This window comes from Nycticebus coucang, chromosome 1 (assembly GCF_027406575.1).
Source record: "Nycticebus coucang isolate mNycCou1 chromosome 1, mNycCou1.pri, whole genome shotgun sequence".
In the NCBI taxonomy this organism is placed as follows: Eukaryota; Metazoa; Chordata; class Mammalia; order Primates; family Lorisidae; genus Nycticebus; species Nycticebus coucang.
Genome location: NC_069780.1, coordinates 50,485,998 through 50,513,157, shown reverse-complemented (window position 1 = coordinate 50,513,157; position 27,160 = coordinate 50,485,998). Strand labels below are relative to the sequence as shown.

Here is a 27,160-nt window from a genome sequence, read left to right as displayed (position 1 = left end):
AGATTCAATCTTGCATATTAAAGCTTAGTGCCTTGATATTATATACATCCACAGAAGGCCAAAACTGGACATTTCCATGATGGTTCAGTAGCAGTAATTGGCATCGGGTCTTTCAGGCTCCCCCAGGAGGCATTAGAAAAGTGACAGAAAGTACTTGGGGCTCCTGCCACACAATATGGTTTCCAAAGGTCGGGTCAACCTCCCTATTGCTGTTGGAGAGACATTTACTCTATGGTTGGGAAAATTAATTACTCCCACTTGGTTTAACTTTCTGAGAACTTTTCTCCTCATGTTTCTGGCAATTCTATCCCCCCTCATCTGCACGACAACTGGTCTGAGTAAATCTGAAACATTGTCAGTGATAGATGGGGGGGCTTATGTTTTGGTGACTTTGCTCTCTTCACTCTGGCATTCAGCTTCTTTTCATCAAAGAGGTAAAACAAACCATGGAGAACATGAAGAGAAAAACCCTTTGTATCTCATCTGACACCAGAAGGATCGCCATGATCCCTGCCAGTAGCAAGATCGGTCGAATATAAAAAAAGAGAATTACAATCACCCAGACCTTTTTCTCTGTCAGTGGGCAGCCAGTGCTTACTAGAGGGAATCAGAACATAATGTTTATTCCAGATAAATGCTTCTAATTTCAACTGAACTTTCTAGGCTGATGAGTAATCATTCTATTCTTCTCTTGTTGAATTATAATTGCATTGTTTTATTGCAGCTATTTCCAACTATCTTCACTCTGTGTTTCTAAACCTAGCCAAAAGCCTTCAAACCAGTGCATAATTTTTCCTCTAATTTATCAAGATTATTGGGACCATTTAACAGGTTTCTTTCTCATTGCTTCTGAATTTTATATTCAACTTTCTGCATTGTAATGATCCATTCTAGCTACTATAACAAAATACTATAGACTAGGTGGCTGGTAAGCAATAGAAACTTATTTCTCACAGTTCTCTAGGCTGGCAAGTCCAATATCAAGGCAGATTTACTATCTGGAAAGGACCCATTTTCTGGGTCATAATTGGTGCCTTTTCACGGTGTCCTCACACGGTGGAAGGGTAAACTAGCTCTCTGGATGGTTTTTGAATGGGCACTAATGTCATTTATGAGAGATTTACCATTTATGACCTAATCACTCCCCAAAAGGTAACAAAGCTCAGTATCAATCATCACTTTGGGGGTTAGGATTTTTTTTTTTTTTTGCCATCAAGGAGTTTACATTTTAATTGGAGAGAAATAGGCAATTAACAAATAAATGTATAATACTGTAACAGGTAGTGGTAAGAACAACAAAGAAAAAGAGTAGGGGATAGGGAGTGACATAGAAGAGCTGCTATTTTATATTAATGTGGTTATATAAAGGTGATTACCTTTTTTCATAAGGTGACTTTTGAACAAAGACCTGTAAGGAGTGAGGGAGCAAGTCAGCTAGTATTTTAGACAGAAGTATAACAAATACAAAGGCCCTGAGATAGATAGAATGTGTTTGTCATTTTTAAGAAACAACAGGAAATGACAATGTTGCTGAAGTATAATAAGAAGAGTGGTAGGAGATAAGATCAGGCTCTGTAGGAACTTAATTGACAGGCCATTCTGAAGACTTTGGCTTTTACTCTATGAGTGATGAGAACCTATTGGAGGGTTTTGAACATAAGTAGTATGACCCAGTTTTCATCTTTTAAGAGATCACATTACGTGATGTGTGTAATAGATATGCAGGGGGAGGGGTGAGAGAGGAGGAATAGTGGAAACAAAATTAGGAGACCATTGCAAAATCCAACAGATGGATGATGCTGCTGGGGCTTAGGCCAGAGTAGTAGCAGTGAAGGTGCAAGGTGATAAAAGTGGTGTATTTCAGATATATTTTAAAGAGTTGATGGGACTTGTCTAGAGGGAATTCATTGATGAATTAATCTACAATAAGCATTTTTATTTATTTTTTTTTTCTTCTTTTTTTTTTTTTATTGTTGGGGATTCATTGAGGGTACAATAAGCCAGTTACACTGATTACAATTGTTAGGTAAAGTCCCTCTTGCAATCATGTCTTGCCCCCATAAAGTGTGACACACACCAAGGCCCCACCCACCTCCCTCCTTCCCTCTTTCTGCTTCCCCCCCATTACCTTAATTGTCATTAATTGTCCTCATATCAAGATTGAGTACATAGGATTCATGCTTCTCCATTCTTGTGATGCTTTACTAAGAATAATGTCTTCCACTTCCATCCAGGTTAATACGAAGGATGTAAAGTCTCCATTTTTTTTAATGGCTGAATAGTATTCCATGGTATACATATACCACAGCTTGTTAATCCATTCCTGGGTTGGTGGGCATTTAGGCTGTTTCCACATTTTGGCGATTGTAAATTGAGCTGCAATAAACAGTCTAGTACAAGTGTCCTTGTGATAAAAGGATTTCTTTCCTTCTGGGTAGATGCCACCTAATCTTCGATAAACCAAACAAGAACTTACCTTGGGGGAAAAACTCCCTATTCAATAAATGGTGTTGGGAGAACTGGATGTCTACATGTAAAAGACTGAAACTGGACCCACACCTTTCCCCACTCACAAAAATTGATTCAAGATGGATAAAGGACTTAAATTTAAGGCATGAAACAATAAAAATCCTCCAAGAAAGCATAGGAAAAACACTGGAAGATATTGGCCTGGGGAAAGACTTCGTGAAGAAGACTGCCATGGCAATTGCAACAACAACAAAAATAAACAAATGGGACTTCATTAAACTGAAAAGCTTCTGTACAGCTAAGGAGACAATAAGCAAAGCAAAGAGACAACCTGCACAATGGGAAAGGATATTTGCATATTTTCAATCAGACAAAAGCTTGATAACTAGGATCTATAGAGAACTCAAATTAATCCACATGAAAAAAGCCAACAATCCCATATATCAATGGGCACGAGACATGAATAGAACTTTCTCTAAAGACGACAGACCAAATGGCTAACAAACACATGAAAAAATGTTCATCATCTGTATATATTAGAGAAATGCAAATCAAAACAACCCTGAGATATCATCTAACCCCAGTGAGAATGGCCCATATCACAAAATCTCAAAACTGCAGATGCTGGCGTGGATGTGGAGAGAAGGGAACACTTTTACATTGCTGGTGGGACTGCAAACTAGTACAATCTTTCTGGAAGGAAGTATGGAGAAACCTCAAAGCACTCAACCTAGACCTCCCATTCGATCCTGCAATCCCATTACTGGGGGTTAGGATTTTAACATATGAATTTTATGGACGCACAATCATTCAGAGCACAGAATGGATACCTAACATGTATGTCAGGAAAAGGTTACCATGTCCCTTCCTAAGATTCTGTGTGCTCTCTATCCAGCCCTCTCACGTTCCTCCCAGATTGATTAACTTCCTTGCTTTGCTTTTCCCTCCTTTTTTAAAATTTCAAAATATTAAGGATGTACAAATATTTTTGCTGCAAGGATATGCTGTGTAATAAAAAGTCAGGGCTTTCAGGTGTGCCTGTTACCTAGACACTGTTCACTGTATCCAAGAGGTAAGATTTTAATCCTTCATCTCCCTCCAACCTTCCCCCTTTCTTGGTTTCCAATGTCCTTTATATCTGTTTGTGCCTATGTGTGCCCATTGTTTGATTCCCACTTACTAGTCAGAACATGAGCTATCTGCTTTTCTGTTCTCGAGAGACTCTCACTTAGGATAATGGTCCCTAGTTTCATCCAAGTTGCTTTGAAAGACATTATTTCATTCTTTTTTATGGCTCAGTAGTATTCCATGGTGTGTATACATAGTACATTTTCTTCTCTATTCATGGGTTGGCAGGCACTTAGGTTGATTCTATATCTTTGCATTTTTGACTTGTGCCATGATAAACATTCAAGTGCAGGTGTTGTTTTGATAAAAACATTTCTTTTCTTTGGGTAGATACCCAGTAGCAGGATTGCTGAATTGAAAGGTAGGTCTACTGTGAGCTCTTTGAGGAACCTTCATACTCTTTTCCCTAGGAGTGGTACTGGTTTGCAGTCCCAGGAACCATATGGAAGCATTTCTTTTTCTCTGCCTCCATGTGTGCATCTGTGTTGTTTTTGACTTTTTAATTACAGCCATTCTGACAGGGGTAAAGTGTATCTCCTTATGATTTTAATATGCATTTTTCTAATAATTAGTGATGTTGAATGTTTTTTCAAAGTGCTTGTTGAAATGGTTTTGGCCATGTATCTATATTCTTTTGAAAAATTTCTGTTCATGTCCTTTGCCCACTTTTTGATGGGGTGGTTTATTTTTTCTTGATGATTTGTTTAAGTTCTTTGTAGGTTCTGGATATCATTCCCTTGTCAGATGTATAGTTTGTGAATATTTCTCTCATTATGTTGATTGCTCACTCTGTTGATATTTCCTTTGCTGTGCAGATACTTTTTAATTTAATTAAATCTCATTTATTTATTTTGTTGTTGCTGCATTTGTCTTTGAGGTCTTACTTATAAATTTTTGCCTAGGCCTATGTTTAGAAAAGCTTTTCCTAAATTTTCTTCTATAATTTCTATAATTTCATGCCTGTCATTTAAGTCTTTAATCCATCTTGAGTTAATTTTTATATGTAGTGAGAGATGGGTGTCCTGTTTCATTTTTCTGTGTGTGACTATCCAATTTTCCCAGCACTATTTGCTGACTTCTTTCCCCAGCATATGTCACTGACGGCTTCATTGAAGATCAGTTGGTTATAGATATGTGGCTCTATTTCTGGATCTTCTATTTTGTTTCATTGTTCTTTGTCTCTACCTTTATATCAGTATCATGCTGTTTTGGTTACAATAGCCTTGTAGTATAATTTGAAGTCAGGTAATGTGATGCCTCCAGATTTATTCTTTTTGCTTAAGATTTCTTTGGCTATTCAGGCTCTTTTTGGGTTCCACATGAAGCTTAAGATTATTTTTCCTTGATGTATGAAATCAGACATTGATATTTTGATGGGATTACCGTGAATCTGTAAATCACTCTGGGAATGCTGTCATTTTAATGATGTTGATTCTACCAATCCGGGAACATGGGTGTTTTTCCATTTGTTTGCATCATCTATAATTTCTTTCATCAGTGTTTTGTAGTACTTGCAGAGATATTTCAGCTCTGTTAAGCATTTTCCTAAGTATTTTTTTCTTTGTATCCATTGTAAATGGTGTTGAGTCATTGACTTGACTCTCAGCTTGACTGTTGTTTGTATATAGAAATGCTGATTTGTGTGCATCGATTTTGTAACCTGAGACTTTGATTAATTCTATCAATTCTAACAACCTTTTAGGGAAGTTTTGAGTGTTTTCTAGGTATGAAATCCTATCAAATTAGACATAATCCAGCACCTTTGGATAATAAAACCCTCAACAAACTGCACAGAAGGAACATATCTCAAAATCATAGAAGCCATATGTGACAATCTCCTAGCCAACATACTGAATGGAGAAAAGTTGAAAGCATTTCCCCTGAGAAGTGGAAGAAGACAAAGGCGCACATTCTTACCATAATATTCATCATAATAGTCTCAGCCAGATAAATCAGTCAAGAGAAAAAAAGAAAGGAAATCTAAACGTGGAAAAAGAAAGTCAACGATTCCTGTTTCTTTTATCCTTCAATTTTGCTTTTTTTTTTTTTTTTTGTAGAGACAGAGTTTCACTTTATTACCCTCAGTAGAGTGCCGTGGCATCACACAGCTCACAGCAACCTCCAACTCCTGGGCTTAGGCGATTCTCCTGCCTCAGCCTCCCGAGTAGCTGGGACTACAGGCACCTGCCACAACGCCCGGCTATTTTTTTGTTGTTGTTGTTGCAGTTTGGCCAGGGCTGGGCTTGAACCCGCCACCCTCGGTATATGGGGCCGGCGCCCTGCTCACTGAGCCACAGGCGCTGCCCTCAATTTTGCTTTTTATATTCCCTCTCTTCTGCTTGTAGCCATATTTGACTCTCAGTCTTAAAATACAGCTCTCTTTCCCATAATATAGCTCTCTCCCAAGCTCTTCTCTGGTATCTTTCCTTCCTTTCACATCTGAGATGGTCTTACAGCCTGGCTTCTGCCCCACTGCTGTGTATACCTGCATATTTGTCAGTATGTATTCTCACATTCTTTACTAAATTTACCAATGTAAGCTCCTTGCTTTTTAAAAAATGAATTTTTTTTTCTTCTTTGATATTTATAGTGTTTACTGTTGCTTATAAATTCTAATCCCTCTTGTTTTGTCTCATTATTTTTCTCTTATTGGCCATCCAATTTCCTGATGTTGTTTCCTAAAATTCTATCCTAACGCTTATTTTTTGCTTTTCTGCACTTCCTCATGGTTTAAACTATTTACACTGGACTATTTGTCCAGTGTAATAGATTGTTATTACAATCTATCTCTCTGGCCTGGCCCTCCTCTTTGTCTAATCTCATCCCTAATCAGTTCATCTAACTCATAATTTTGTAAAACAGATAACATCCTCTTTACAAACAATCCCTTCTCCTGGTTCCTAGTATTAATCATTCAATACTGTTTTTCTATATATGTCATTATTCCTTTATTAGAAAGTAAGTTCCATGAAGACTAGAATTTTCACTCCTACCAACTAAAATAATGTTATCATGTGGTCATCACTAAGTAAATATGTGCCAAATTAATAAATGCAATTAAGAATGGATGAATCCTGGTTTCTAAAGTTTGAAAATATTAAGTGATTTTGATTCTTCTTTCCATTACCCATTAATCAAAATGGTGGCCAGGTTGCTTGGATTTACTTTTCTAGCATCTTTTCTGTCTGCGCTCTGAATGTAGTTATTTTAGTTGTTAAATATTTTACTCCCTTTTGCATGGACTTTTGTTTCAGCATCCTACTTCAGATCTTTCCAATAGTCAGAAGGGATTTCTTCCTTCTCTTGATTCCTCCCATTAGCATACACTTTATGATGGCTCTCTAAATGCATTTTCATAAGAGCAGTTTTTATCTCTCACAGCATTTAATGTATGCTTCTTTATTATTAAAACAAGTGGTAGTCATATAATTATGTCAATGAGTAAACACCACAGCCAGAATACATTTCTTAAAGTACAACCAGGATCTAGTCACTTTCCTCTAATTAAACCTTTGGTGGCACCTCATTGCCCACTGAATTAAGTTTAAAATCTGCAGTCAAGGATTTAACCACACACACCCACCCTGTCCCATAAAATAATCCAAAATCATCTTACCAAGGTTATGCCTCTTTTATTTCTTTTTAAAAAATTATTTTGTTTTTTAAAGTTCAAATTAATAAGAGGCTCTACACAACTAGGTACATTGTTTGAATTTGTAAGGTAAAATCCAAGTTGTAGTTGTGTCCTTCACCCAGAAAGCGTGCCATACATTGTTTTTGCTGGGTAAGACCCTGATGACCCATCTCCCCATCTCTTCCCTTCTTGAATTTAATTGAGTTTTTGTCTCATGTGAGCACATTGTTGTTAATCTACAAGTTTCAAATTAGCATTGAGTACATGTGATGCTTGTTTTCCAGTCTTGTGATACTTTGGAGAATGTTCTCCAAATACATTACAAATCCATCTTTGTAATAAAGTATATAATATCTCCATCTTTTTAATAGCTGAATCATATAATCATATTCCATGGTATGTGTGTGTGTATTTATGTATTATATGTATAACATATACTTATTTTATATGTGTGTATATGTATGTATATAAATCACAGTTTATTCATTCATTCATGTGTTGAAGGGCACTAGGGCTGTTTCCACATCTTTTCCATTGTAAATTAAGCTGCTTTAAATATTTGAGTACATATATCCTGATGGTGAAATGACTTTTTTTAGAGGGAGGTAGATACCTAGCAATGGGATTTATAGGATCAAATAGTGGGTATACTTCTAGTTCTTAAGGACTCTCCATACATTTTCCCATAAAAGGTAAACTGATTTGCAGCCCCAACAACAAGGTATGTTCCCTTTTCTCTGCACCTGTGCCAACATCTGTTGTTTGAGGACCTTTTGATGTAGACCATTCTCACTAAGGTTAGATGATATCTCAAAGTGCTTCTGATTTGCATTTCTCTAATATCTAGAGATGATGAGCATTTTTTCATGAGTGTGTCAGCCATTTGTCTGTCCTCATAAGAAAAGATTCTGTTGATGTATTTTGCCCAGATTTTAATGGGGCTGTTGGCTCTTCTTTTTGTTTATTTGTTTAAGTTTTTATAGATTCTGGTTATTATCCCTTTGTTGGATTCATGGATGCAAGTATCTTCCCATTCTGAAGGCTGTCTCTTTGCTTTGTTGATTGTTTCCTTAGCTGTGCAGAGAGTTTTTAACTTGATCAGGTGCCATTTATTTATTTTTGTTATCACTGTAATTGCCTTTGGGATCCTCACAAATTCTTTCCCAAGACTGATATCATTAAGAGTTTTCCCCACACTTTCTTCTAAAGTTTTTACGGTTTTGTCTTAGGTTTAAATTTGTTATCTATCGTGAGTTAATTTTTGTAAGTGGTGAGAGGTATGGGTTCAGTTTTAGCTTTTTACATGTGGCTAACAAGTTGTCCCAGCACCATTTGTTTAACAGGAATTATTTTCCCCAATGTATGTTTTTTTGTTTTTTGTTTTTTTTGCTTTATCAAAGATCAGATGATGATCTGGTACTGGTTTCATCTCTAGGTTCTTTGTTCTGTTCCATAGATCTATGTCTATTTTTATGCCAATCTCATGCTATTTTAATTACTATAGACTTGTAATATAACCTGAAGTTTGGCAAGATGATGCCTCCAGATTTGTTCTTATTCTATATAATTGTGTTGGCTCCTTGGAATTTTTTCTGTTCCATATGAAAGATCTTACCACTTTTTTCAAGATCCTCAAGGTATGTCATTGGTATTTTAATGGATATTTCATTAATTCTATAGATTGCTTTGGGTTATAGAGACATTTTAACAATGTCGATTCTTCCCAGAAACGAGGATGCTATATTCTTCCATCGGTTAAATTCTCTGTATTTCTTTTATCAGTGTTTTGTAGATATCGCTGTAGAGATCTTTCACATCCTTTGTTAAGCAAATTCCAAAGCATTTCATTTTATTTGGTGCTATTGTGAAGGATATTGTATCTTTGATTTGATTCTTAGTTTGCCTGCTTTGGCACATATAAAAGCTACTGATTTGTGAACACTAAATTTATATCCTGAGATGTTGCTGTAGTTCTTGATCACTTCCAGAGTGATTGACTCTTTCGTTGAGTGTTTGGTAATTTATAAGTATAATATCATCAGCAAAGAGGAATAGTTTGACTTCCTCTTTCCCAATTTGATATCCTTGACATCCTTCTTTTACTTGATCTCATTGACTAGGAATTGCAGCACTGTGTTGAATAGTTGTGATGATAGATTATAGTGGACATCATTGTCTGGTTTCAGTTCTAAGCAGAAATGCTTTCATTTTTTTCCATTTAATATGATATTCCTTTTTTGTTTCTTGAACATCATGTATTCCATGGCTATTCCATGGCTATTTCTGTAATTACAATGCTTAATTTGTTCATGTTGTTGCCTTGAATAACAAACATCCTCATGTTTGTCTCTGCTTACTAAAATTCTATCTAATATTCAAGATTCATCTTCAAGAGGACCTTTTTCATTAGATGTTTCTTTTGCCAAATCCCTGCCTGAATCTGTCAAAATTCCTGTCACTGTTCTCCTCTTCTTTGTGAAACATAACTAGCTTTTAGCATAAATTGTTTAAAATACTCTCATCTACTCAAAATTCTCTAGTCAGTATCATTGATTTATGCTTGTAGGTTCCTCCAACATTAAATCAGTTATGATTTTTTTTTTATTTTTTTATTTTTGTAGAGACAGAGTCTCACTGTACTGCCCTCGGGTAGAGTGCCATGGTGTCACACGGCTCACAGCAACCTCTAGCTCTTGGGCTTACGCAATTCTTTGCCTCAGCCTCCCTAGCAGCTGGGACTACAGGCGCCCGCCACAACGCCTGGCTATTTTTTTGTTGTTGCAGTTTGGCCGGGGCTGGGTTTGAACCCACCACCCTCGGCATATGGGGCCAGTGCCCTACTCACTGAGCCACAGGTGCCGCCATAAATCGGTTATGATTTTATAAGAGAGATTGCCAACTACATAATAAAATATGGTCTACAGCATTTATTTATTAACAAATGTTATGTTAGGGTTGGAAGAAAAGCAGAAAATCTTTTTCTCATAAAATCTTTTGTTCATTTTCTTTCCTGTATGCTTTCTTGATTTTCTTTTCCATGAAAAGAAAACCATATCTTTAGTTGCTGGGAAGCTGGCAGCAGCATGAATCATTATCTCATCAATGGATTTCATTAATATTAACATTATAAATGATTTTTTTACATAAATATAGGTAGTGTCATCCAATCCCAGGTTGAGAGAGGACATTTCCTAAGAATCATGGATATTGGTTTCACAGCAAATAGTCCTAGAGTCAACTGGAAGCACTTTCTACCTCAGGCACCAGTTGCTTCTAAGTGATGGTCCAAGCATGGTCCTAGGATGCACAAAGCCAATAGAGCAAGGCTTTTGTTTTTTAGGTGCTTAGAACCTGCAACTTTAATTCACAGTACTACTCTTAGGATCTCCAAGATCAAAAGCCATTCATGCTAGTTCTCCACTCAAGAAACTATTAATTAACACCTCATCAAAAGTAGAGCTCCTATCATTTTCCTTCTGCTTCTCTCATTCTTTTGTCTTATGATCCTCCTGTCACAAACAAAAAGGAACAAAATCTGCACCAATTGGTTAACCTCCATATCACCCTTCAGTCTCCCCTGGCTTTTTTGTCTCTACCCACCAGGCAAGAGTTTTCTTCTGACTTCACCCAAGGGTATATTCTATTATGCATCAGAACTATAAGAATGCAAGATGACACTCTAGATAGGATGCTAAACAAAGAGAAATACAAAAACCATTTTATCGAGAAAACTGTCTGCTCACTAAAGATTAGAGCAGCACAGACAAGTCAAACATGTTTCAGTAGGAAGGAGACACCTAAAAAACGAAGGTTGAGAGGATGGAGTGAGAGACTGAAGGGGGAAAAAAGGGTAGAAATAAGGGACTGAGATGAAGGAGCACAGTCCACTGCACCCTTGTGGGTGAATCAGTCTCATTTGTGCTCCTTGAAGCTATGAGACCCCGAGAAGGGACATTTCCAGTACTTGGGCTAGATATGAGTTTTGGGGGATATTCTCCCCCAGCTCACATAAGCAGCTTTGCTGAAAAATGCAGGCAGTCACGGCTTAAAGGAAAGAATATCATGGAGGGCTCTCGCGAGGTTGTAGCTGGAGATAACATCTGCCTCAGGCAAGGGACCATTGCACTTAATCCCCTACCTCTATTTATACAAAATCTTTCAGTTAATCCTATAGAGATGTAGGCAAACAGAACAGACAACCCAGCCCTTTGTGGTTCATCTCCATTGTTGTTTATCTCTAAATAAGATATTCTTGGTTTAGAAAGGTGTGTACGTACTTTGCTGGATTAACTCTGATAAGGCATCTTTACCTTTTGTCTTCCTTGTTCTTGGATTATTTCTATCTGATGATTTGGGGTATATGAGAATGTGAATGAGAATGGCCATTTGCTGCTGTGCCTGAGCGAGCACCACCCATCCCTTAATAAATCATTCATTTTGTCTGCAGTGTCTACCACCGTGTCTCTGACTAGGCCAGTGGACAGCAACACTGAGAGCCAATAAATTACAGAAAGCCAATAAAAATAGAACAGCCATGTGAAATGTGGTTGTTATGTAAAAGGTGGGAAGGTATATATAAACCTAGACTTCTCTAATTCAAATCCCATTCAAGTTTTCTTAAAGTAATCCCATCTATTTTCATGTATTTGACTTTGAGCGTAGTTCGCTCCTTTTCATTCATTTATAAAACAGGCCTTCGTAATGGACACCTCACAATCCTCTGATGACTAATCCAAGAAAGAAAAAAGGAGCCACTGGCTTAGCAATGACTGCCAGATGGCAGCTGGGATGCAAACACCTCCAGGCATCACAAAGGAGTAAAAAGAGTAGCTCATTGCAGGTGATAGTGCCACCTTGAGCAACGCAAATTATGACTAACAGTTTGAGAATAGCTTAGAGTTCTAGTATGGGTGATTATTTGGCATTAACTGAGACCTAAATAAAAATCAACTCTGAATCATCAGGGGAAATTAATGACATTTAAATCTATTCTTCCAAGATGAGAGCAAGGCATTCCTGGGTCATAGCTCTGGCTTTTATGCTCCAGAAAAATTAGCTTGTAACCTCCCCTGATAAGGCTATGAATAACACAAATGAATAAAGCCTCAGTTCTATTTGGAATCAAATTACCATTTACAGTTTTGCTGGCATCTGTTCTATGCTGGCCTTTTGACAAGTGCCTTATTTATTTACTTACTTATTTATTTATTTAATGACTGTACTACACAGTATGTCATACAATCAAATATTTATCCACCTCTGTAGAACTGTGACTTCAATAGTTATAGTCTATGCTCACTGTGATGAATAGCCACTTGGGTGTAATCAAGACAAGATAACGGTATTCTTACTGGAAGACTAGTTGAAGTGGTGTTTTTGATACATAAATATATTAATTGCTTTTGTTTTAGTATATGTAAAAATGAGAAAAATTATTTAAGGGTAAATTCTCAATTTCATTTATGTTTTTCTACCCGTTTTCTTCTTTAAAAAATAGAATTTCAATTCCTACTTTCATTAACACAAAAAGTGAATTACAGAGTCATATGAAAAATAAATTTCAGGACTGGGTGTGGTGGCTCACGCATGTAATCCCAGCACTTGGGATGCAGAGGCACGTGGATTGCCTGAGTTCACAGGCTTGAGACCAGCCTGAGCCAGAGCAAGACCTTGTCTCTAAAAACAGCTGAGTGTTGTAGCAGGAGCCTATAGTTCCAGCTACTTGGGAGGCTGAGGTGAGGGAAGCCCTCAGACCCAGGAGTTTGAGGTTGCTGTGAGCTATGATGCCATAGCACTCTACCAAGGTGACAAAGTGAGACTCTGTCTCAAAAAAAAAAAAAAGACAGAAAAAAGAAAAAGAAATTCCAAATAAAAAGTATTACATAACATTAATGTCTCAAAATAGATATCAAGGTTTGGGGGGTTCAATTTTTTAAGGGAGAAATTTGGGGAAAAATTCTTAGAGGCATTATTGAAAATTATCAATATTAGAATATTAATTGAATTCCTAAGCTATTCTTCAAATGTCTTCACCTTTGCCAAGTAACTTTGCTTTCTGTTTATAGTTCATTTTCAAAGTTCTGGCTTCCGTCTACTGTGCACGATCATGGCAGTGAAAGCACATGTAGTGAGAATAAGATGGGGTCATTTGGGGTAGGGCTGACATGACACAACTGGTCTGGTCAGATTAGGTCCTAAGTGACCTTTACCTTATGTCTTCCCTTCTTGTTGTTTTGTAAATTCAGCTTTAACCTGAAAGTGTATAAATATTGAGCAGATAGTGTACTTGATTTAGGAGATTCACTTTCGAATGGGATATGTTGTTTTGGGTCATGGGTTATGTCAATTATTTTCTATTATGGGTCATGGGTTATGGTGATTTTGGAAATGGAAGAACAAACAGTCTTGGAGAGATTCTCTCACTTTTCTCCAGAATCACTGTCAGAAGTGACTTATCTGCATCTCTGCATATTGGCTGACAGTGAAAGGTGGTAGAACCTCTTTGACCGGTAACACTAGCAAGAGTTATAAAAGTATGTGGTTTAAGAATGTCAAATGAAGTGTCTTCGCTGGCAAAGCTAACAGTTCTGGCAGCCCTACATTCTGTCACTGGGGCTGAGTTCCTACACAGTTTGGCGGGCCTATGAAAAGGTTAAAGTATTCTGCTGCTACTGTTTGAGTTCTCTGTGGATTCTGGTTATTAAACCATTGTCAGAGACATACCCTGAAAATATCTTCTCCAATTCTGAGGGCTGTCTGCTTGCATTACTTACTGTGTTCTTGGCTGTGCAGAAGCTTTTTAGTTTGAACAGGTCCAAGTAGTGTATTTTTGAAGCTGCTTCAATTGCCCAGGGGGTCCTCCTCATAAAATATTTGCCCAGAGTTTTCCCAGCATTTTCTTCTAGTATTTTTATAGTTTTATGTCTTATGTCTTAAGTTTAAATCTTTAATCCAGTGAGAATATATCTTAGTTAATGGTGAAAGGTGTGGGTCCAGTTTCAGTCTTCTATAGATCACCAGCCACTTCACCCAGTACCATTTGTTAAATAATCTTTTTCCCACTGAATGTTTTTAATTGGCTTGTCAAAGATCAAATAACAGTAAGTATCTGGGTTCATATCTTGGTTCTCTATTCTTTTCCATACATCTACCTCTCTGTTTTGGGTCAGTACTATGCTGTGTTGATCACTATCGATTTATAGTATAGTTTGAGTTCGGGTGGCATGATTCTTCCTGCTTTGTTTTTATTTCTGAGTAATGTCTTGGCTATTTGAGGATTTTTCTGATCCCATATAAAAGGAAGTATTATTTTTTCAAGATCTTTAAAGTATGACAGTGGAGCTTTAATAGGGATTGCATTAAAATTGTATATTGCTTTGGGCAGTATGGATATTTTAACAATGTTGATTCTTCCCAGCCATGAGCATGGTATGTTTTTCCATTTCTTAACATTTTCAGCTATTTCTTTTCTTAGAGTTTCATTGTTCTCTTTATAGAGATGTTTCACGTCCTTTGTTAGATAAACTCCCAATTATTTCATCTTCTTTGGCACTACTGTGAATGGAATAGAGTCCTTAACTGTTTTTATCAGCTTGACTATTGTTGGTATATATAAAGGCTACGGATTTATGAATGTTGATTTTGTAACCCGAGACACTGCTGTATTCCTTGATCACTTCTAAGAGTTTTATAGTAGAATCCCTGGTGTTTTCCAGATATACAATCATATCATCTGCAAAGAGTGAAAGTTTGATCTCTTCTGACCCTATACGGATACCCTTGATAACCTTTTCTTTTCTAATTGCATTGGCTAACACTTCCATTACAATGTTAAAGAGAAGTGAAGACAATGGGCAGCCTTGCTTGGTTCCAGATCTGAGTGGAAATGATTTCAATTTAACTCCATTGAATACAATATTGGCTGTGGGTTTGCTGTGATGGCCTCAATCAGTTTAAGAAATGTCCCTTCTGGGCGGTGCCTGTGGCTCAGTCAGTAAGGCGCCGGCCCCATATACAGAGGGTGGCGGGTTCAAACCCGGCCCTGGCTGAACTGCAACCAAAAAATAGCTAGGCGTTGTGGCGGGCGCCTGTAGTCCCAGCTACTAGGGAGGCTGAGGCAAGAGAATTGCTTACGCCCAGGAGTTGGAGGTTGCTGTGAGCTGTGTGATGCCATGGCACTCTACTGAGGGCCATAAAGTGAGACTCTGTCTCTACAAAAAAAAAAAAATGTCCCTTCTATACCAATTTTCTTAAGTGTTCTGATCATGAAGGGATGCTAGAAATTATCAAAAACTTTTTCTGCATCAACTGAGAGAATCATATGGTCTTTGTTTTTTAATTTGTTTATGTGCTAATTATATTTATAGATTTACGTATATTGAACTAGCCATGAGGCCCTGGGATAAAACCGACTCTGTCATGATGTATAATTTGTATGATGTGTTGCTGGATTCTGTTTGTTAAGATCTTATTAAATATTTTTGCATCTATATTCATTAGTGATAGTGGTCCATAATTTTTTTTTTCTTGTTGGGTCTCTTCCTGGTTTGGTGATCAGGGTGATGTTTGTTTTATAGAACGTGTTGGGTAGTATTCCTTCTTTTTCTATACTTGGAACAGATTGAGTAATATTGGTACTAGTTCCTTTTTAAAGTTTTGGTACAATTCTGACGTGAAGCCATCTGGTCCCGGGCTTTACTTTTTAAAGAGATTTTGTATAGTTGATGCTATTTCAGAACTTGATATAGGTCTGTTCAACATTTCCACTTGATTCTGGCTAAGAATTGGAAGGTGATGTGTTTCCAAGTATTGGTCAATTTCCTTCAGATTTTCATATTTCTGAGAATAATGTTTCTTATAATATTCATTAAGGTTTTTCTGAATTTCTGAGGAGTCTGTTGTTATTTTGTCTTTGTCATTTCTGATTGATGAAATTAGAGATTTTACTCTTCTTTTCCTGGTTAGGTTAGCCAAAGCTTTATCTATTTTACTGACCTTTTCAAAAAACCAACTTTTTGATTTATTGGTCTGTTGTATAATAGTTTTGATTTCAATTTCATTTAATTCTGCTCTAATTTTGCTAATTTCTTTTCTTCTACTGGGTTTGGAGTTGGAATGTTCTTCCTTTTGCAGTTGCTTGTGATGTCCCATTAAGTTATTAACTTCCTCTCTGTTCTTTTGAGGAAGGCTTGCAGTGCTATACATTTCCCTCTTAGGACTGCCTTTGCGGTATCCCAGATGGTCTGGTAATTCGTGTCTTCATTGTCATTTTATTCCAAACTTTTGGCAGTTTCCTTCTTAATCTCATCAATGACCCAGCTATCACTCAGCATAAGGTTATTTAATTTCCATGTTTTTGTATGAATGTGCAGATTCCTGTTGTTACTGAGTTCAACTTTTATTCCATGGTGGTTCGAGAACATGCAAGGAATAATTTCTATTCCTTTAAATTTACGGAGGTTAGACTTATGACCTGAAATGTGATCGATTTTGGATTATGTTCCATAGGCTGATGAGAAGTATGTGTATTCAGTTCTGTTGGGATGAAATGTTCTGTAGATATCTGTTAAATCCAAAAGTTGGATGGTTAGGTTTAAATTTAAAATTTCTTTGCTCAGCTTCTTATTGGGGGATCTATCCAATACTGCCAAAGGAGTGTTGAAATCTCTGACTATTATGGAGCTGGAGGAAATCATGTTGCTCATGTCTATTAGAGATTCTCTTATAAATTGAGGCGCATTCTGGTTGGGTGCATAAATATGAATAATTGAAATCTGATCATATTGAGTATTACCCTTAGCAAATATGAAGTGACCATTCTTATCCTTTCTTACTTTTGTTGGTTTAAAGCCTATTGTATCTGCAAATAGAATTGGAACACCTGCTTTTTTCAGATTACCATTTGCCTGATATATATGAACAACCATCCTTTCACCCTGAGTCTATATTTATCTTTTAAGGTAAGATGTGATTCTTGTATGCAGCAAATATCTGGCCTGAGTTTTTGTATCCAGTCAGCCAACCTTTGACTCTTTAGAGGACAGTTTAAGCCATTCACATTAATAGAGAATATTGATAAGTCTGGTAAAATTTGGGGTATTGAGTTTTTCAAAAGTCCGGTGGACTTTTTTTAAATCCTTTTGCCACTGTGGAAGTTGGAGTTTGATCAAAAGTTTCTGAGTGAGTTTAGTTTTGTGGTAGAAGATTGGGCTGGTCATTATGGAGGATAGGTCTGAGAATATCCTGAAGAGCTGGTTTGGTTATGGCAAATTTCTTCAACATGTGAATGTCATTAAAGTATTGACTTTGTCCATCATAAATGAAACTCAGTTTAGCTGAATACAAGATCCAAGGTTGAAAGTTATTTTGTTTTAGGAGATTAAAAGTTGATGACCACCCTCTTCTGGCTTGAAAGGTTCAGCAGAGAGATCTGAAGTCATTCTAATATTTTTCCCTTTGTAGGTTATAGTTTTCTTATGTCTGGCTGCTTTCAGAATTTTCTCCTTCATATTAACTTTAGTGAACTTAATTATGATGTGCTTGGGGGACATCTTATACCAGTTGAGTCCTGCTGGGGTTCTGAAACTGTCTGCTATCTGAATTTCAGACTCTCTTGGCATGTCTGGAAAATTGTCTTTCATAATTTCATGGAGAAGGGCCTCTGTGCCTTGCAAAGCCACTTCATAGCTTTCAGGGATTCCAATGAGGTAGATATTAGCCTTCTTTGAATTATCCCAGAGCTCTCTGAGAGAATGATCTGGTTTTGATCTCCTTTCTCTTCCTCTTTGAGAGTTTGAGAGCTTTCAAAAGCTTTGTCTTCAATGTCATAAATCCTTTCTTCTGTTTGCTCCACTCTGTTACTGAGAGATTCTACTGTATTTTTCAGATCTTTGAGGGCTGCAAATTCTTACTTCAATGTGTCAAAATCTTTGGTGATTTTGTCTTTAAATTCGTTGAATTCTTGAGACAACTCTTGAATTGCTCCTAGAATTTCTAATTCCAACTTTTGAATTGCTCCTCAAATTTCTAATTCCAACTTTTCCTCCATTCTATTAATCTTGTTTGCAATACAAATTCTGAATTCGATTTCTGACATCTTGGCCAGCTGTTTATGAATGGGATCTTCAGTTACATCTGCCATATCTTTCCTTTGGGGGGTTGATCTACTCTGGTTATTCATGTTACCAGAGTTTTTCCACTGATTCCATCCCATGACTATTTTACACCATATGACTAAATGAGTGGATAAAGAAAAGTTGTGTTCAGGGCTCCAGGAGTAGTGATTAACCAACCCTTTGCCCAAAAGCTGGGACTGGTGTCTGTATCTTTTCCTCTGGAGCTTTGCTGAGGACCGGTACACTGGCCTAACATACTGGGGACCTGATTGGTGTGGTGGGGCTAAGTCACTCTGTCTTGTTTTCAGCTGGTCTCTGTCCGACACTTGTGAAACAGTTACTCTCAGTTGAAGTCTCAGCTGTGGAGAAATACCAGCAATACGTCACCCTGCCCCTCACAGGCAACAATTGGAAAAGGAAAATCAAACCTTCCTACAACCACACACCCAGGGCACCACCTGAATAGTCCTTGGGCTATTGGCTCAGTTCAAAAGGTCCAAATCAATTGTCTCAGTCAGCACCTGTCTCAGGTGGGAGATTTTAAAAAGGTCTCTGGCAACTAGATCTCAGGGGTCTGATGACAACTCAAATATGACTTGCACTGGTGCTCCTTGAGGTCAGGAGTACCCACCCAGAAAATAGATTAGTCTGGGAAGGTTGATACCTCCTTCCCCACCTTGCACCTCTGTCACAACCAGTCACTGATAACCCTGCAGGGCTGTGAACCAGTTGCCTCCAATGAGCAGGTACTCTAGGGGTTTGCACCTGCCGTGAATCACAAGGAAATCTATGTCTTCTCATCCACACTGCTGCTCTCTGCCACTATCTGGCAGGGGGCAGTGAGGCCTGACAACCTCAGGCACTTGATGGAGGCTGGGCTGTTCACTCAGTTCCATGCCCACCCCTGAATGATGTTGCCAACAGAACAGAACAACTTTGCGGAATTTGTTTCTGCCCCAGCTAAATTCTCCTGCAGAAGAGATGCTGTTTTGAGTTCACAGAACCTACACCTCAGGTCCTGTCTGTGCTGCTGCAGGTTTGTATCCACAGCACGGTTAGCTATCAATTCTAGCCTCTTGCCCTCCTTTGTCTAGGCTGATGATCCCCTGAGGGCTGGGTGCATCTTAGGCTCAATAAAGTGGTCCTCTGGGTCAGCCATGCCCTGGGAATCAGCCAGCACTGCGCACACATTTTCCAGTCCCCACGCTCCACCCAGGCCGGTACTGTCTCAGGCAAACCCTTTACTCACGAGGCCTGTGCTTCCATCCCAGATCTGTTCCACCGGTGGTTGCCACCTGAGAAGATGCCCAGCATCCTCTGGTTGCCCAGCGAAACAGGTGGTGTGACTCCAGACTATCTAGGGCTGAGCCCTATTGTTGCCAAAAATGGCTGCTGTTCTGCTCCTCAGGGCACTGCCACTTTGGTGTGGTTCCCTCTCAGCCGACCATCCTTTCCTCACCCCCGTGCTGCAGAATCAGCACTGGCAAGCAGTAGTCCATGCCCTGTCCACACCTCTCGAGAAAACACCCCCAAATCTGGACTCTTGTGGGACAGGCCTACGGACCTCAGAGTGAGAGTGGAGGGGAGTGCTGGGAGCTCAGAATTGCAGGTAGAGAATATATACAGTTTTACACAGTTTTATGCCTGGTAGGAGGGTGCCATGGCACCCTAGGAGGGGAAGTATGTCCCTAGTAGGGGAAGTATATCCAGTTTTTAGAGGGTCCCTCCTGTGGAGTATAATGGGAGGACTTTTGAACTCTGCTCATTTGTTTATGGGGTACTCCAGCTGTTCTCATGGGGGAGGGGACACCCATCTGCTTGGTGATAGATTTTGTACTTTTTGTTTGTATCCTTGGGATCTCAGCTCACCTCAGGAGGGTTGATGTGCGTTCTTCAACCTTCTCTCTTGGCACAGCTCTAATCTGCCAGGTTACTTGCTAAATTTCTGTCCTTTAACTCTCCTTCTGGACGGGAGCCTCCGGGTCTGCCTGGCCATGCTCCAGGAGGGCTGCCAGCAGCTGAAGTCCCATGGTCTTACTCCACAGTGTTCAAAACCTGCAGATCACCTTGTCACCTCCTTCCTGTATTGGACATTTTAAAGTTTTTACTGGGCGGCGCCTGTGGCTCAAGGAGTAGAGCGCCGGTCCCATATGCCGGAGGTGGCGGGTTCAAACCTAGCCCCGGCCAAAAAAAAAAACCACAAAAAAAAAAATAAATAAAAATAAAGTTTTTACTATTATGCATATTCTGTTAAAAAATTAAACATATGACTTTACTGGATTTTTGATTAATATTTCAGGATAAGTTTTTAGAAATGCAATTACTAAAATATGTTGCAAATATTTTAAAAATCTTTTAATAGTTTTCAAAGCATTGCTTTCTAGTAAAACAGAACTTTGTATAGTTTTATCAGCCATTCAAAATTAGTTTTTGAACTCACTGTTTACCTATTTTTCCATTGTTTTGGTTGTACTGGAAACTATCCTATTTACTGTTATAAATCTTCTACATGTGAAGATTATTTGTACTTTCATATTTGTGCAATACCCTATTTTTTTTTGAATTTTCTGAGTTTTTTCATGAAATTTTGCATTTTTATATATCTTGAGATTTCGGTCTTGTCTATACCACAAGTGTAAGACTGTTAATCCCACTGTCCAAAGGGATAATGAGAAAGTTAAAAAGGTATATGTACCTAAAGTCTTATTAAAATGTTGCCTAAAGCTTCCTTATAAAGAAAAAAAATGTGCAAAGTTATACATATATTTAAGTAACTGGCTTCATGAGTTCAAAGAGTTAAGATTTCATATTTGGACTTCAATTTTTAGGCCAGTGTTTATCAAATTGGGTGAACTGATATATTGTCAGGTATTCATAATTCTAAATTGGGCTTTTAATTATTAACTTTTAACTTATATAATTATCTAAAAATGAGAAGAGTAATCTGGCTCATTTGATGACGACCTAAATTACTAACACAATTGCTGTCAACCTACCTACTTTTGTCCTACAGCTGCTTTCCTTTGTTCCCAATCTACTAAAGGAAACTTCCTGCTCCTATCATGGACTAAATCTGTCCTGTGTGCCTGGAATAACAACTCCATTTTGCTCGTCCAGGATTTCTCTGCTACAAGTAATTCCTTTCTTTCTTTTAACTTATTTGTTTCTTCTTGTATAATATCAGCCTATTACATTATATCTTACAAAATACCACCCATGGTCCAACATACTCTGCTACATATTCTTCTATCTGTCTATTTTCTCTCAAGACAAAACAGACTATAATCATAATGCCTAGTTCCTGCATTCACTTTATAGCTCTCATTCCATCCTTAATCTACTCCAGTTGGGTTTTCATGATCATCATTTCATTACAACAGCCCTTGTGAAAACTACCAATTACCTTGACATTATTAGTCCAATGATCTGTTTTTTACTTCATATCTTTCAACAGTATACAGTATAGATGAAAAATCACTCTCTATTGAAATACTTTTTTCTCTGTTTCTGTGAGAACACACTCTCCAGACATTTTCTTGTGGCAAGGGCATCCATTCTCAGGTTACTTTGCTCTCCTAATCTGCAAGAATTGAAACATTCAAAATAGCCATCCTAAGGAAATTCAATGAATTTCAAGAAAACCACAGACAAGGAATTCAGAAGCCTACCAGGCAGATTTAATGAGGAGATTGAAATATTTTTCAAAAATCAAGCAGAAATCCAGTTGAAAAACTTAGCAATGGATCAGTCTTTTAACAGCAGAATTGATTAAGCTGAGGAAAGAATCAGTGAGCCTGGAGACAGGCAATCTGAAAATACAGTCAGAAGAGAAGAAAGAAAAATTAATAAAAAAAAGAATGAAGCACATCTATAAGATCCAGAAATTAGCCTCAAAGGGGCAAATATCAGAGTTATTGACCTTAAAGATGAGGCAGAGAGAGAGAGATTGGAATAGAAGGTTTATTCAAAGAAATAATAGCAGAGAACTTTCCAAACCTAGAGAAAGATATTCATATACAAAAAGGTCATAAACACCAAGCAGATTGAATGCAAGCAAGACTACCTCAAGGTATTTAATAATCAAGTTTCCAAACATCATGGCTAAAGAAATGATCATAAGGGAAATAAGAAAAAAAATGCATATAAAGAATCTCTAATGTCTGGTAGCAGAATTTTCAGGGGAAACTTAATAGGCCAGGAGAGACTTGCATATAATCAAAGTGCTGAAGGAAAAGAACCTTAACCATGCAGTATTACATACTGCAAAATACTCTTGAAACATGAAAGATAAATAAAGACTTTCACAGAAAAACAAAAGTTGAGTGATTTCATCAACACCAGACCTATCCTATAAGAACTCCTAAAGGAGTTTTTTGGTAGGAAAAAACAGATATTAATGAACAACAAGAAGGTATCTGAAAGTATAAAACTCTAGTAATAGCAAATACACAGAACAAAATACTTCTATAATTGTAATGTATATCTTGAGTAGGAAGACCAAAAGATAAGCCTATCTAAAATAACTACAACATACATTTTAAATATGTGAATTTTATGTAAATTATATCTTAATTTTTTAAAAAAGAATAAAAACATTAGAAAAGAGGTATTTGTGTGGCCAGATTAAAGGACGAGTATGTCATCAAACCTAAAATGCATGCCCTTTGTCTCTTTTTAAAAGTAAAATTGTTAATATCTGGGAGTCATTGTATGAATTTTTACCCCTAACAATCTTGAAAAAGGATGTTTTTGAGTTGCCAGAATCAATATTTAGTGTAAACAGTTTGTAAGCACAATAACCTTTTGGAACCCTCTCACCAAAGGAGGACCTCCTCCTATTTAAATAAACTCCACACATCTGTAGAGATCAAAATAAATAAATAAAATAACTACAATAACTTTTTGAGAGATAAATAGTATAAAAAGATATAGACAAAAAACAACAAAAAGTTAAAAATCCAGGGGTGGGGCAATGGATTCAAAGTGTAGAATTCCGTGTAGATTTTTCTTTGCTTGTTTGTTTGTATGCAGAGTCAATATTTGTTTAAAATAATTGGATATAAAATGATTTTTGCAAGCCTAATGGTAACCTGAAATCATAATACTTAGATACAAAAAAACTAAAAGCAAGATATTAAAATATGGGCGGCGCCTGTGGCTCAAGGAGTAGGGCGCCGGTCCCATATGCCAGAGGTGGCGGGTTCAAACCTAGCCCTGGCCAAAATAAAAAAAAAAAAAAAAGATATAAAAAAAAAATATTAAAATATACCACTAGAGAAAACTACCCAAAACAGAGGAAGACAAGACTGAAGGAAGAAAGAGAGGACCACAAAACAACCAGAAATCAAAAGGAAGTATTAAGTATTAAGCAATAACATTGAATGTATGTATATGGCCTAAACACTCCAGTCAAAAGACATGAAATGTGCAGAGATGAGGTAAATGATAAAAAGAAGCTCACCTGAGTAAAGGACAGGATAAATGTATATGCCAGCTCTAATATGTATCAGAATATACAAAAAGTAAAGAGTATGAAGCCGGGCGTTGTGGTGGGCACCTGTAGTCCCAACTACTTATGAGGCTGAGACAAGAGAATTGTCTAAGCCCAGGAGTTGGAGGTTGCTGTGAGCTGTGACACCATAGCACTCTACCGAGGGTGATTAAAGTGAGACTCTGTCTCTAAAAAAAAAAAATAATAATAATAATAAGTAAAGAGTATGAAAGGAATTGATTAATTCAATTGAATTGATAAATTCACATCAAGATAGAAGGTGATCTAGTTTTGAGAAGTAGTTCAAACTTTGCCCATATAGATATGAAATCAGTGGATAGCCATTGATGTTTTCTAAGATGGAAGGGGGGAGATATTTCATGATTAGAACCATGATTTTAGATGATTGATGAGGCAACTGTGTGTCTATGAGTCAAAGTCAAAAACCTGTGAACAGTAATTGCTACCAACCTTGTCAAATACCTTACTTTGGAAGATCAGCTAAAATTAGACACATATTCACAGTCTTTGTTGTTTTTGTTAAGCTTTGGATAAGAATGAGGTTTCTTTTAAAGTTAAACAGTTTAAACAAGTGAGAAGAAATGCCCCAAATAAAATAAGGTTGGAAGTTTTATTGAATCCTTACATAAGCACTAAATGAAGAAAGCAAAGATCTTATTTCCTGTTGAGACTTTTCTGAAAAGTTGACAAGTAGAAAGCTTTAGAACAGTCTGATTCTTTGACAAGAAACCAAAATTTATCATTCATAAAAGGATCAGTGCGCTTTAACTGTTACAGCTGGGATAAGTCCTAATGACATCAGCTAAATATTTCGCAATCCCCCAAACATTGCTTTTAATTACTTTCTAGCCTATCTGACTCACTTTAATAGAAAAGAGCACCATTTTATTTTATTTTCTTTATTAATTAATGAATTAGGCACTTATCCATTTGTTTATTCCACTGTTTATCTTTTATGCTAAAGGACCTTAATTATATCTATTTCTATATTTATCTGCCTAAAATATACATGGTAATATATGATAGGGTGGGGCCTGCTTAAAGTACATTATAAAGGAGGTAGCAAATTTATTAGATTATTGGAGTAGTGCTAAACATAAACTTACCTAACTTTCCTTATTTTTAAAATTTCTATTTATTTTATTATTATAAATATATTTTTGAAACAAAAAATATATATTAATTATCAATTGCCCAGGCTAGAGTGCCATGGAATCAGCCTAGCTTACAGGAACCTCAAACACCTGGGTTCAAGTGATCCTCCTGCCTCAGCCTCCCCAGTAGCTAGAAGTACAGATGCCCTCCACAACCCTGGCTAGTTTTTCTATTCTTAGTAGAGATAGGGTCTGCCTCTTGCTCAGGATGGTCTCCAACTTCTGGGCCCAAGTGATCCTCCTGCCTCGGCCTCCCAGAGTGCTAGGAGTATGCATGTGAACCCCAGGCCTAGCCAACTTTCCCCATTCAGGAGATATTTTTTCCCGACAATAAAAATCTGTGAAAATTTTAAAATAAATACAAGCTTTTGTTATTACTCTCTTTTAGGAGGGGTAGCTGTTTGTTTTTGTCCATATAATAAAAGGGTTTAGAGGGAAACAAAAAGGGGACTTCTGTTATGTCATACTTGATTCATAAATAATTTTTTTGATTTATAAATAATTGAAGAAATGGCTAAACACATCTACATTTTCAATATATTGTTTTTACAATAATGTAACATAAGTTTACTGTAAAATTGTTAATAACTTGTTTTGCATCTTGAACCACAAATAATAATAATTCTAGTATAATGTAAGACACCAGATATTATTTTTATACTCTCAAAAGGCATGAAATAAAATTTTATGCATTCATAGAAATTAGCTCACTTTCTAAGGCAAGTAGGAAATAAAAGAGAGTGATTTAATAATAATCACAGAAAAAAATAAACATTAAAGCAAAACACATTGTTAGGGTTGGTAACCCTTTGATAAATGATTTAAGTTGAAATTCACCAAAAAGTTATAACTCTTAATTGAATTTGTATCCAATAAATAAGCCTCAATTTACATCAATTAGAAAATTGATAGAATTCCTGGGAAGTTTAGATAAATCTAGTATTACAAAGAGTTCAACACTCTTTTTTGAATCACTGAGAGGACAAATAGACAAAAATGAAAATTAACGATGTGATTTGAATTGCAAAAACAAGTTTATTCTAACAGAGATACACAGTATCCCAAATAGAGTATATACATTTTTTAACCCCTGGCATTTGCCAGAACATACATTTTTTTAAATGTATATGACAGTCACAAAATTGATCATTTACTATGCTATCAAGCAGGAAACAATAATTTCAAAGTGTAAGTATCATTCAGAACATGTTCTCTGAGAGTGATAAAATCCAGCTAAAATTGCATAAGAACAACAGCTAAAAAAGATAAATAAGTATTTTGTATTTATTTGGAAATTAAATAAAAATGACCTTATCTAGATAATTTATGGCAAAGTTGACATAATTCAGTGTTGAAAATATATAGAACTAAAAATAACCACATTGCATTAATACAACAAAACCTATGGGAAAATACAAAAACAATGCTTTGAGAGAAGCTGTAAGTTGTACTAGAAAAATGACTGAAAAAAAAACAATAAACTAAGTTGTAAATAGAACAAAAAATACACCCCAAATTAGAAAGAATGAAAGGGGCAGAATGGTGAACTAGAAATTCTTGCACACTGAGGGCAAAATTATTCATAGTACTGTTAATAATAATAATAACAAAACCCCAAAAATATCACAAATGCTAGTCAATAGGAAAATATACACATGAATTGTGTTACAGTCACAAATTGAAATATTAGACAGCAGTAAAAATAAATGAAAGAAAGGTATATGCAGCATTTTGGATAAATCTTTTTTTTTTGCAGTTTTTGGCCTGGGGCTGGGTTTGAACCCACCACCTCTGTTATATAGGGCTAGTGCCCTACCCCTTTGAGCCACAGGTACTGCCCAGATGGGATAAATCTTGCCATCAAAGCAGCCATATAGAGTAAATTGGGAAGTATGAGAAAGAAAGAAAAAGTCCCCAAAGACATGTCTACTACATTGCATGACTACTACTATTATAACAATTAAAAACACTCATTACACTTTTAAATTAAAATTTTTATTTTAAGACAAACATAAAGTCATATACAATTGTACAAACGATACAAAGAGATCCCATGTGCCTTTATGGCAGATGCTCCTATTAGTATCATCTTGCTAAACTATATGACAATATTACAACCAGGATATTAACATTGATACAAACAATCAGA

General features: G+C 36.8%; 1 pseudogene; it reads left to right on the top strand.

Annotated features, from left to right (window-relative positions):
- Nucleotides 1-27,160, top strand: part of LOC128590256 (60S ribosomal protein L21-like) — an 85,183-nt pseudogene that overhangs the window by 45,571 nt on the left and 12,452 nt on the right.